The following is a 14,519-nucleotide window of genomic DNA, read 5'->3' on the forward strand; positions in this document are numbered from 1 at the left end:
TGATTCTTAGCGGTCGCTCTACTTTTTCATTTCTTTCCTAGGATCTTCATAAACAAAATGAAACAATTCAAATACACCAGTCAATCTCACCTACTGCCTTTCTCTTAACCTTTCGGAAATCACATAATGCCCAAGAAAATCCTTTAGTCCTGTCTCAAATTATCCAAATCCATGGAAAAAGTGGAGATATCCTTCTCTTTGTTCTACCGGCCCACTTATCTCAGGCATCAACAACCACTTCTAGTTTCACACTGAGAAGCACCACTGACCAGTCAAAAAGCATCTCTCACATAGGGCATGGGGTGTTGCTTATTCTCTTCTTACTGATTAATGTAGTTAATCACTACATGTCTATCTTTGTCTTATTTTGCATCAAATTATTGCTATTCGTGAGGCATATAGGCTAGATGCCTGGAGTAGCAAGGATTTTTAGTACCATAACAGTTCTCAGCCAGCAGTGAGCATCAGAATCACTTGGGAAACTAACTTAAATTGGGGATGTTTACGGAAGAAGAATCTCTAGGAGTGAGACTAGTCATAGATGTTTCCAAAATATCCCCAGGTGATTCTGAAGCACATCCCCAGTTAAGAAACAGTGTGTTTATTCTTCAGTAGAACGTTCAATGTTTTTTTTTGAATCTTACATTTGACTAAGAACAATCATTTCTGAATATTGTCAGGAAAATATAGAATTATTACTTTGAATAGTGTACTTAGCTTTTTAGGCAAATCCTACATCCCATTATATTTTTTACACAGCATTTTAACATTGCCTTTTTTTTTATTGAGGTCACACTGGTTTATAACATTATATAAATTTCAAGTGTACATCATTATATTTCGACTTCTGTATAGACTACATCGTGTTCACCACTGAAAGTCTAGTTTTCCTCGCTCACTGTACACATGTCCTCCTTTATCCCTTTCACCCTTCCCCCATTCCACTGTGGATGCCTTTCATGGTTAATAGTTATTACACATGAGGCAATATATTCTGTTAGAGCAGGAAATGGGTTTGTCTTGCTAATTACTGTATCCGTATTCTTTAGCCCAATGTCAAACACATGGAAGTTGCTTGATAAATGTTTCTTGAATGATAGAGTATAAGCTTTTACTTTTTTTTCTTGTATAACAGTGAGACCATCAGCCTTTTAGTAAGAGAAAACTTTGCTCCAACAAGAAATTTAAAAAATTATTCTAAAACATATTCCAAGCTTCATGATTTGCACAACAGATTGTGAATTGCACAAGACATCCATCTATAGATATTCAAATGGTCCTTGGAGCAGAGGTTACAAGGCTTGTTCTACCTGTACAGCAAAGCCACAGTGGATGTAAATTATAGATGTGGCAAGATTCAGTCACTCATTAAATCTTTCAGAAAATCACCCCACTAATATTTTTGTGAAGCTTGATCCAGCCTGTTACTGCTATTATGGATTCTGTCATGTAGCATGAGAATGAAACTCTTGCAAATAGCTTTAAGAACCACCAAGAGGCTGCCATGGCATTTTCATCACCTAGCACTATCGCTGAGAGAATACTGAAATGGCCAATATGTTTTCTCATCTGTAGGGGCAGGATTTTTCTTTTTCTTTCTTTTAAAATATATATTCTTTTCAGGCCGATCCAAGATGGCACCATGAGTAGTCCTCTTTGTCTCTCCCCCTTCGAGTCTACAATTATTTGGACACTTATCGCTTAACAAAGGATATCCAGACAGCATCTCAGGACGTCTGAGAGACCCATGCGACTATACATCGGAAGGCAGAAGGACTTTCCTCCGGGAAGATGTGGAAATAGGTGAAAACTCTCCGACCCTGACTGAACAGCCTAGTACCCGCAAGCGGCTTTCTTCCAACGGACGCCCTCAGAAGATCAACACACATCTAGGGCAGGAGCGAGCACACAACAGAGGAGCGACAGTGGAAACAGGTGACCAGAACCCTACCTAAACCCCCTGCAATTATTCCTAAATGCAGAGGGAAACTCTAGAGTTACACACCTGAGCCCGCGGGGAGAGTCTCTCCCCGCCATTGGCGGGGAGATCCTGCCTAGTGTTCACGGCACCCGGAGGGTCCCAGAGAGAATTGCTGAGGGTACGGAGGTCCCCCGGCTGCCACTGCCTGCACGGTGGGGCTAGGGATTGCTGGAGATCTCGGAGAGGACTGGGGCTGGGTGAAGCTCCAGAGTTCTGCCCAGGCTGCAGACAAAACTCTCTGTCTGCCATTAGCGGAGGGGCTACGCCCAGCATCCATAACTCCGGGAAAGTCCCGGAGAGAATCCCAGAGGGCGAGGTGACCTCCAGCTGCCGTTGCCCACCCCGTGGGGCTAAGGTTTGCCAGAGATCTCAGAGCAGACTGGGGCTGGGTGAAGCTCCAGAGGCCGGCTCTGCACCCCGGAGGGGAAGCTCCAGAGTTCTGCCCTGGCAGCAGACAAAACTCTCTGTCTGCCATTAGCGGAGGGGTGATTCCCAGCATTCACAACTCTGGGAAAGTCCCGGAGAGAACCCCAGAGGCCGGGGTGACCCCCAGCTGCCGTTGCCCGCCCCGTGGGGCTAGGGATTGCCGGAGATCTCAGAGAGGACTGGGGCTGGGTGAAGCTCCAAAGGCCGGCTCCGCGGCCTGGAGGGGAAGCTCCAGAGTTCTGCCCTGGCAGCAGACAAAACTCTCTGTCTGCTATTAGCGGAGGGGCCACGCTCAGCATCCACAACACCGGGAGGGTCCCGGAGAGGAGAATATCAGGCAGGGCAGCAGCTGACCAGCTACCATGGAAATCAGGATCTCTGGCTATCCCCCAAGACAGGGCAAAGGGCTCCCGGAGTTCCTGGGGAACAGGACTGGGGCTGGGTGGAGTTCCAGCGACCCAGCTCCATAGCCTAGGGGGAAACCCTACAGGCTCACAGCAGCCTCAGGGAAAGCCTCTGTACAGCACTAGTAGAAAGCACCCATCCCGCAGCCACAAGGCTGGAAGACCCCGGGACAAAAGTAGTATAGCTAGGTGAACTCACCACAGACTGTAGAAGATGCCAATAGCTCTCCTGTGACCCATAGTGGACAAGTGAGATTTTGTGGGTGCCGACAGTGATGGAGCGACAAATATAAGTGATCCTACCCCTGGCCGCTGGAAAAGCCCATAACACCGTTGCAGACCCCAAGGAGGGAGCATGTCTAGGTGTGCTGCAACAGTAGACACCAGCAGCCTGAAGCCCCCCTGTGACGGCCCCCACAGCAGAGGAGGGAATCCAAAGGACCACTTTGACTACGAGGAGGGGCCCAGGCCCAGTTAGCAACTGTGGATAGGGTTCCTTGTTGGTGCAGTATAAACAGCTGCTCCCCCACCGCAGCAGCAGAAACAAGTGAAAGGAGCAACTAAACTCTATCTCTATGCGGAGGCACAAATCAACATCAAGCAATAGGAAAAAATACATTAAATCTCCAGAACAGAAGGAAAATAACAAATACACAGAAAACAATCCCAAAGAAAATGAGATATATAACCTAAATGATGATGACTTCAAAACAGCCATCATTAAAATACTCAATGAGTTAAGAGAGAATTCTGACCGACGACTCAACGAGTTCAGGAGCAATGTCACAAAAGAGTTTGTTTTGATAAAGAAGAACCAAACAGAATTATTGGAAATGAAGAACACAATAGAGGAGATTAAGAAAAATCTAGATGCACTGAACAGTAGGGCCGATAATATGGAGGAAAGAATTAGCAATTTGGAAGATGGCAATATAGAATTGCTGCAGGCAGAGGAGGAGAGAGAAGTAAGACTAAAAAGGAATGAAGAAACTCTCTGAGAATTATCAGACACAATTAGGAGATGCAACGTAAGGATTATAGGTATACCAGAGGGAGAAGAGAAGGAGAAAGGGGCAGAAAGCCTATTCAAAGAAATAATGGCTGAGAACTTCCCAAATCTGGTGAGAGAGATGGATCTTCAGGTGACAGAAGCCAATAGATCTCCAAACTTTATCAATGCAAGAAGACCAACTCCACGGCATATAGTAGTGAAGGTAGCAAAAGTCAACAATAAGGAGAAAATACTAAGGACAGCCAGGCAAAAGAAACTAACCTACAAAGGAACCCCCATCAGGCTATCAGCAGATTTCTCAGCAGAAACTTTACAGGCTAGAAGAGAGTGGAATGATATATTAAAAAATCTGAAGGACAAAAATCTACAGCCGAGAATTCTCTACCCAGCGAAAATATCCTTCAAATACAATGGAGAAATAAAAACTTTCCCAGATAAACAAAAATTAAGGGAGTTCATTGCCACAAAACCTCCTCTTCAGGAAATCCTCAGGAAAACCCTCATTCCTGAAAAATCCAAAAAAGGAAAAGGGCTACAAAACCAAGAGCAGAGGAGATAAGTAGAAGGACAACAACAGAGAGTAGCAGGTCTTCATCAGAACAGATTAAACCATGGGACGAGAAACAAAGGAAATTGAAGAAAACCGGAAAACAAGACACAAAATGGTAGTGGTAGGCCCCAACATCTCAATAATCACTCTAAATGTAAATGGATTGAACTCCCCAATCAAAAGACACAGAGTGGCAGGATGGATCAAAGAACAAGACCCAACAATATGCTGCCTCCAGCAAACACACCTCAGCCCCAAAGACAAACACAGACTCAGAGTGAAGGGATGGAGAACAATACTCCAACCTAATAATGAACAAAAGAAAGCAGGTGTCACTATACTAATATCAGACAAGGTAGATTTCAAAGCAAAACAGATAAAGAAAGACAAAGAGGGACAGTATATAATGATAAAAGGGACTCTCCACCAAGAAGACATAACACTTATAAATATATACGCACCCAACACAGGAGCACCAAAATTTGCAAAGCAACTCTTAATAGAACTAAAAGAAGACATCAACAACAATACAATAATAGTAGGGGACCTAAACACACCATTAACACCAATGGACAGAACATCCAGACAGAAAATCAACAAGGAAATAATAGAATTAAATGAAAAATTAGACCAGATGGACTTAATAGATATATATAGAACACTTCATCCAAAAACAGCAGGTTACATATTCTTCTCAAGTGCACATGGAACATTCTCAAGGATTGACCATATTTTGGGAAACAAAGCAAACATCAATAAATACAAGAGAGTTGAAATAATATCAAGCATCTTTTCTGATCATAATGCTATGAAACTAGAAATCAACTACAAGAAAAAAGCAGAGAAATGTGCAAAAATGTGGAGACTAAACAACATGCTTCTGAACGAACAATGGATCATTGAAGAAATTAAAGAAGAAATCACATATTATCGGGAGACAAATGAAAATGAGAACATGACATACCAAATCATTTGGGATGCAGCAAAAGCAGTCCTAAGAGGGAAATTCATCGCAATACAGACTCACCTCACTAAACAAGAAAAAGCTCACATAAGCAACCTCAAACGACACCTAACAGAACTAGAAAAAGAAGAACAAACAAAGCCCAGAGTCAGTAGAAGGAGGGAAATAATAAAAATAAGAGCAGAAATAAATGATATTGAAACAAAAAAGACAATAGAAAGGATCATTGAAACAAAGAGTTGGTTCTTCAAAAGAATTAACAAAATTGACAAACCTTTAGCCAGACTCACCAAGAAAAGATGAGAGAAATCGCAAATAAATAAAATTAGGAATGAGAGAGGAGAAATCACAACAGATACCAATGAAATACGAGAGATCATAAGAGAATACTCTGAAAAACTATATGCCAACAAATTGAACAACCTGGAAGAAATGGACAAATTCCTAGACTCCTACAATCTCCCCAAACTGAATCAGGAAGAAATGGAGAATCTGAATAGGCCAATCACAAGTAAGGAAATAGAAACGGTAATCAAAAACCTCCCCAAAAATAAGAGTCCAGGACCGGATGGCTTCTCTGGAGAATTCTACCAAACATTCAAAGAAGACTTAATACCTATTCTTCTCAAACTGTTCCAGAAAATTGAGAAAGATGGAGTACTCCCTAACACATTCTATGAAGCCAACATCACTCTGATCCCCAAACCTGACAAGGACAACACAAAGAAGGAGAACTACAGGCCGATATCACTGATTAACATAGATGCAAAAATCCTCAACAAAATTTTGGCAAACCGAATACAGCAATACATCAAAAAGATTATACACCATGATCAAATGGGATTTGTACCAGGGACACAGGGATGGTTCAACATCTGCAAGTCAATCAACGTGATACACTACATCAACAAAATGAAAAACAAAAACCACATGATCATCTCAATAGATGCAGAGAAAGCATTCGACAAGATCCAACACCCATTTATGATAAAAACCCTCAATAAAATGGGTATAGAAGGAAAGTACCTCAACATAATAAAGGCCATATATGACAGACCCACAGCCAACATCATACTCAATGGACAAAAACTGAAAGCCATCCCTCTGAGGACAGGAACAAGACAAGGGTGCCCAGTTTCACCACTCCTATTCAACATAGTACTGGAGGTGCTAGCCAGAGCAATTCGGCAGGAAAAAGAAATAAAAGGAATCCAAATAGGTAACGAAGAAGTAAAACTCTCGCTGTTTGCAGATGACATGATCTTATATATAGAAAACCCCAAAGAATCCATAGAAAAACTATTAGAAATAATCAACAACTACAGCAAAGTAGCAGGGTATAAAATTAACGTGCATAAATCAGTAGCATTTCTATACACTAACAATAAACTAACAGAAAAAGAACTCAAGAACTCAATCCCATTCACAATCGCAACGAAAAGAATAAAATACCTTGGGATAAACTTAACCAAGGAAGTGAAGGATCTATACAATGAAAACTACAAGACTTTCTTGAAAGAAATTGACGATGACATAAAGAGATGGAAAGACATTCCATGCACGTGGATTGGAAGAATAAACATAGTTAAAATGTCCATACTACCTAAAGCAATCTACAGATTCAATGCTATCCCAATCAGAATCCCAAGAACATTCTTCACAGAAATTGAACAAACAATCCTAAAATTCATATGGGGCAACAAAAGACTGCGAATTGCTAAAGCAATCCTGAGCAAGAAAAACAAAGCCGGCGAAATCACAATCCCCAATTTCAAAACATACTACAAAGCTACAGTGATCAAAACAGCATGGTACTGGTACAAAAACAGGTCCACAGATCAATGGAACAGAATTGAAAGCCCAGAGATAAAACCACACATCTGTGGACAGCTAATCTTCGACAAAGGAGCTGAGGGCCTACAATGGAGAAAAGAATGTCTCTTCAACAAATGGTGCCGGGAAAACTGGACAGCCACATGCAAAAGATTGAAAATTGACCATTCTTTTTCACCACACACCAAAATAAACTCAAAATGGATCAAAGACCTAAAGATTAGGCCTGAGACAATAAGTCTTGTGGAAGAGAATATAGGCAGTACACTCTTTGACATCAGTTTCAAAAGAATCTTTTTGGACACTATAACTCCTCAGTTGAGGGAAACAATAGAAAGAATAAACAAATGGGACTTCGTCAGACTAAAGAGTTTCTTCAAGGCAAGGGAAAAGAGGATTGAAACAAAAAAACAGCTCACTAATTGGGAAAAAATATTTACAAGCCACTTATCCGACAAAGGGTTAATCTCCATAATATACAAAGAACTCACACTGTTTAACAACAAAAAAACAAACAACCCGATCAAAAAATGGGCAGAGGACGTGAACAGACATTTCTCAAAAGAAGATATGAATATGGCCAATAGACACATGAAAAGATGTTCATCATCGCTAATCATCAGGGAAATGCAAATCAAAACTACACTAAGATATCACCTTACACCCGTTAGATTGGCAAAAACATCCAAAACCAAGAGCGACAAATGTTGGAGAGGTTGTGGAGGAAAAGGAACCCTCATACACTGTTGGTGGGAATGCAAACTGGTACAGCCACTATGGAAAACAGTATGGAGATTTCTCAAAAAGTTAAAAATAGAAATACCCTATGACCCAGCCATCCCATTACTGGGTATCTATCCTAAGAACCTGAAATCAGAAATCTCAAGAGTCTGTTGCACCCCTATGTTCATCCCAGCATTATTTACAATAGCCAAGACGTGGAACCAACTTACATGCCCAGAAACTGATGACTGGATAAAGAAGATGTGGCATATATACACAATGGAATACTACTCAGCCATAAAAAAAGACAAAATTGGCCCATTCACAGCAACGTGGATGGACCTCGAGGGTATTATGTTAAGCGAAATAAGCCAGTCAGAGAAAGACGAACTCTATATGACTCCACTCATAGGTGGAAGTTAGTATATTGATAAGGAGATCTGATCGGTGGTTACCAGGGAAAAGGGGGGGTGGAGGGAGGGCACAAAGGGGGAAGTGGTGTACCCACAACATGACTAACAAAAATGTACAACTGAAATCTCACAAGGTTGTAATCTATCATAACATTAATAAAAAATATATATATATATTCTTTTGGATTCTGAAAATAAAATCAAGTATCTGTCTTTATAATTCCTATAAATGTAAAAACAATAGCTAACACTTTTTTTGCAGGGTAGTTAACAAGAATATTTCTTTTATTTTAAAGTATACTTTTAAAATAGATTTCAATCTTAATAATCAAGATTTTGTTTGCATGTTAAAAAGTCATATATTTCCCTTTTTAAAAAAAGAAATATGATGATGTGCCCAAGTTCTCTAAAAATCCCTTTATACCTATACTATGTCAAAATAGTAAACAAACACAGAGATATATCTATGATGACTGTGAATAGTACTCTTAAAATGTATCATAGTGAGGACTGAAAAATCAACAACTCTTTTTGGATCCACATGAGAGAGGAGGAGGACACAGGGAAAACTTCTGGCCCTAGTATGGGAGAGTCAGGCAGATGAACACAGAGAGTAAAGGCTTACTGGAGCAGACACTCAAAGCAGAAACTGCCCCAGAACCCAGTGCCGGGATAGGAAAACCTCACCTGTTATTGACAAACTGATGGAGGCTCAGTGAGGACAACTCTGAGAGTGAAAACCTCCAAGGGAACCCAGTGATAGGGGGCCCCACAATATTGTGAGATTTACCACCAGGTGCTGGATCAAATCCCACAGTAAAAATCAGGGAAAAATCCCTTCAGGATTTGGGAACCATTTTGAAATATACCAGAGGACTCTGTTCTTAAGGACTAACCTCAGGGAAAGCTAATTATCAGAGCCTAACCTGCTGGGATATTATCAGACCCAGAATGACCTGGGGGAAGGGAACTAGCCAACTGCAGCCAGTTCTAACCTTCCATGTGGAAGAAGGGAAATACTCAACTCCTGCTCACTCTGGACATCTTGTCCCACCCAAGGGAGGAGAAAACAAATGAGGCTCACTGAAAGACTGAGACTTAATTATAAGGCTATAGAAGCTTTATTGCCAGTAGAACTGCCTTTCAAGAAATGTTAAAGAAGTTCTTAGAAAGAAGGAAAATAATATAAGTCAGAAGCTTGGATCTACATAAAGACAGGAAGAACACCAAAGAATGAATAAGTGAAGGTAAAATAAAGACTTTTTTTCTTATTCTTAATTAATCTAATAGATAACAGTTTGTTTAAAATAATAATAGCAATGCTGTATTCAATTATGTATGCTTATGTATATACTATATACGTACATATATACATATGTATAAGCATACATGTGCATATATTTTTTCTTCCTCCTGTCACTTGTATCAGATACATATGCTTATGTATGCTTATATATAAGTGAAATGAATTACAGCAATGATACACGGGACTGAAAGAAGGATTAAAGATTATTTTGTAAGGTTATTAAAAGGTATCTACCCATGAAGTGATATAGTGTTATATTCGAAAGTAGACTTGGATTATTTATAAATGTATATTACAAACTGTAGAGAAAACACTTATCAAACATAAAATAAGAAGTATAAATGATAAGCTAAGAAAGAAGAGAAGAAGGAATTACATACAATGCTCAATTAAAACTACAAAGGCAAAAGAGTGGAAGACAAAAATAGGAACAAACAACAAGCTTTACAAATAGAAAATACTAGCAAATATGGTAGATATTAATCAAACTATGTCAATAATGATTTAGAATGTCAATAGTCTAAATGCACCAATTAAAAAGTAGATATTGTCAGAGTGGATCAAGGAACAAGATCCAACTATATGTTGTCTACAAGAGACTCACTTTGAATATAAAGACATATAGGTTAATAGAAAGGGGATGGAAAAAAACCTACTATGCTAACACTAATCAAAAGAAATCAGGAGTAGCTAGCTATATTAATTTCAGACAGAGTAGACTTCAAAGTAGGGAAAATTATGAGGGAGAAAGAAGACCATTATACAATGATAAAAGGGTCAATTCTCCAAGAAGGCATAACAATTCTTAATGTGGACATGCCTAAAAACACAATGTCAAACAACATAGGTCAAAAACCATTGGAAATGTAAGGAGAAATAGATAAATCCACTACCATATTTGGAGACTAACCCTTCTAGCAGAAATGGACAGATCCAGCAGGCAAAAAATCAGTAAGAATGTAGTTGAACTCAACAACGCAATCAATCAACTGGATATAAGTGACATCTGTAGACTACTTCATCCAACAACAGCAGAATATACATGTTCTTTCAAGCTCATGTGGAACATTTACCATGATAGACTACATTCCAGGTCATAAAGTACACCCGAACAAGTTTAAAACAATAGAAATCATACAACGTCTGCTCTCAGACCACAGTGGAATTAAACTACAAATCAATAACAGAAAGTTAAATGGAAAATCTCAAAACATGTGGAGATTAAACAACACGTTTCTAAATAACACACGAGTCACAGAAGAAATCTCTACAGTTATTAAATATTTTTTCTCAGTTTTTTTAAATTTTAGAGGAAGATTAGCCCTGAGCTAACATCTGCCACCAATCCTCCTCTTTTTGCTAAGGAAGATTGGCCCTGAGCTAACATCTGTGCCCATCTTCCTCTACTTTATATGTGGTATGCCTGCCACAGTGTGTCCACACCCAGGATCCAAACCGGCAAACCCGGGCCACTGAAGTGGAATGTGTGAACTTAACCACTGCACCACCAGGCCAGCCCCTAAATATTTTGAACTAAATGAAAATAAAACCCAACTTATCAAAATTTGTTGGATGCAGTGATTAGGGAAAACTTTATAGCATTGAATGCATATATTAGAAAAGAAAAAACACCTAAAATCAATAATCTAAATTTCCACCTCAGGAAACTAAAAAAAAGAAGAGAAAATTAAATCCACAGTAAGCAGAAGAAAAGAAATAGTAAGAATTAGAGCAGAAATCAATGAAATTGAAAACAGGAAATCAATAGAGAAAATTCATGAAACCTAAAGCTGGTTCTTTGACAAGATCAATAAAATCAATAAGTCTGTAGCCAGGCTAATTAAGAAGAAAAGAGAAAGGAGGGGTCGGCCTGGTGGTGCAGCAGTTAAGTTGGCACATTCCGCTTCAGTGGCCCAGGGTTTGCCAGTTCGGATCCTGGGTGTGGACCTATGCACCACTCGTCAAGCCATGCTGTGGCAGGTGTCCCACATATAAAGTGGTGGAGGATGGGTGCGGATATTGGCTCAGAGCCAGTCTTCCTCAGCAAACAAGAGAAGGATAGGTGGCAGATGTTAGCTCAGGGCTAATCTTCCTCAAAAAACAAAAGAGAGAAAGGACACAAATTAATACTATTGGAAATGAAAGAGGGATATCGCTACAGATCCCATAGAAATTAGAAGGATAATAAAAGTAAACAAATCCATGCCCACAAATTTGATAACCTAGATGTAATAGAACAAATCTTTGAAAGACACAGTCTACCAAAATGTGTACAAGGAGAAATAAATGATCTGAATAGGTCTATATTTAATAAAGAAATGGAATCAATAATTAATATTTTTACAAAATATAAAGCACGAGGCTAAGATGGGCTCACTGATGAATTCTACCAAACATTTAAGGAAGAAATTGTACCAATTCTCTACAACCTCTTTCAGAGGATAAAGCAGAGGGAATACTTCCTAGTTCATTCTATGAAGCATTGGCCTCATACCCTATTAGCATAACCCTAATACCAGAAAAGAAAACTAGAGACCAATATTTCTCATGAACATAGATACAAAAATCCTTAACAAAATATTAGCACACTAAATCCCAAAAAGTATACAAAGACTTGTATATCAAAAGCAAGTGGGATTTGTCCCAGGTATGCAAGGCTGGTTTAACATTCGAAAATCAATTCATGTAATAGATGTCACCAACAGGCTAAAAAAGAAAAGATAGATGCAGAAAAGGCACTTGACAAAATCCAACACACATTCATGATAAAAACTCACAGGAAACTACGAAAAGAGACAAAATTCCTCAACCTGATGAAGACTATTTACAAGAAACCTACAGTTCACATCCTACTGAATGGTGAGAAACTTAAACTTTCCCGCTAAGAATATATACAAGGCAAAAATGTCCCATCCCACAACTTCTTTTTTTAATTTATTTTAATTGATTAATTAATTAATTTTATTGAGGAATATTCACCCTGAGCTAATATCTGTGCCAATCTTCCTCTACTTTGTATATGGGATGCCTCCACAGCATGGCTGATGAGTGGAGCAGGTCCACAGTCGAGATCCAAACCCATAACCTGGGCACCAAAGTGGAGCACACAGAACTTTAACCACTGGGCCATGGGCCTGGTTAAAGTTCTTTTCAACATCATACTGGAAATTCTTGATAATGAAAAAAGGCAAGAAAAGGAAATAAAATTGAGAGAGAAGACATAAAACTGTCTTTGTTAACAGAGGCTATGATTGTCAACATAGAAAATTCAAAAGAAAACACTCCTGGAACTAATCAGTGATTATAGCAAGATTGCAAGATACAAGGTTAATATACAAAAGCCAATTGCTTTCCTATATACCAACAATGAACAAGTGAAATTAGAATTTAAACTACAATGCAATTTACATGAAAAATCCAAAAATTAAAATACTTAGGTATAAATCTAACAAAATACTTACAAGTTCTATATGAGGAAAACTACAAAATGCTGGTAAATGAAATCAAAGAAGAACTAAATAAATGGACAGAGATGTCCCATGTTCACAGGTGGAAAAACTCAATAATGTCAAGATATCAGTTCTGCATAACTTGCTCTATAGATTCAATGCAATCTCAATCAAAATTATAGCACATTATTTTATAGATATCAATAAACGGACTCTAAAGTTTATATGGAAAGGCAAATTACACAAGAGAGCCAACACAATATTGAAGGAGAATAAAGTTGAAAGATGGACACTAGTCAACTTCAGGACTCACTATAAAGCTACAATAATCAAGGCAGTATGGTATTGGCCAAAAAGTAGACAAACAGATGAATGGAGCAGAACAGAGAGTCCAGAAATAGGCCTACACAAATATAGTCAACTGATCTTTGACAGAGGAACAAAGGCAATTCAATGGTGACAGGACAGGTTATTTTTAACAAATGTTGCTAAGACAACTGGACATCCACACACACGCACAAAGAAGAAACTAGACACAGACCTTAGATTCTTCACAAGAAATTAACCCAAAATTAATGACAGACCTAAATGTAAAATGCAAAACTATAAAACTCCTAGAAGACAGCACAGGAGAAAAATCTAGATGACCTTGGATACAGTGATGCCTTTTTAGATACAACACCAAAGGCATGATCTATAAAAGAAATAATTGATAAGCTAGGCTTCATTAAAGTTAAAAACTTCTGCTCTGTGAAAGACAATGTCAATAGGATTAGAAGACAAGCTGCTGACTCGGAGAAAATATTTGCAAAAGGCACATCTGATACAGGACTGTTATCCAAAATATACAAAGAATTCTTAAAACTCAACAACCAAAAAACAGTAAGATTAAAAAGTGGGCTGAAGAGCTTGATGGACACCTCATAAAAAAGATATACAGATGACAAATAAGCGTATGAAAAGATGCTCCACAGTATACGTCATCAGAGAAACGCAAATTTAAACACAATGAGATACCACCACATATCTATTAGCATGGCCAAATTCCAGAACACTGACAACCCAGATGCTGGCAAGGATGTGAAGCAATAGGAAGTCTCATCCATTGCTGATGGGAATGAAAAATAGTGCAGCCACTTTGGAAGACAGTTTAGTGCTTTCTTACAAAACGAAACATTCTCTTACCATACAATCCAGCAATCATTCTCCATATTTGATTTACCAAAGGAGTTAAAAACTTATATCCAAACAAAAGCTGTACAAGGTTATAGCAGCTTTATTCATAATTGCTAGAACTTGGAAACAACCAAGATGTCCTCAGTAGGTGAATGGACAAATAAACTGTGGTACATGTAGATAACGAACTATTATTCAGCAATAAAAAGAAATGAGCTATCAAGTAATGAAAAGACATACAGGATTCTTAAATGTATATTGCTAAATGAAAGAAGCTAGACT

The sequence above is a fragment of the Equus caballus genome, chromosome 10 (genome assembly GCF_041296265.1).
Source record: "Equus caballus isolate H_3958 breed thoroughbred chromosome 10, TB-T2T, whole genome shotgun sequence".
In the NCBI taxonomy this organism is placed as follows: domain Eukaryota; kingdom Metazoa; phylum Chordata; class Mammalia; order Perissodactyla; family Equidae; genus Equus; species Equus caballus.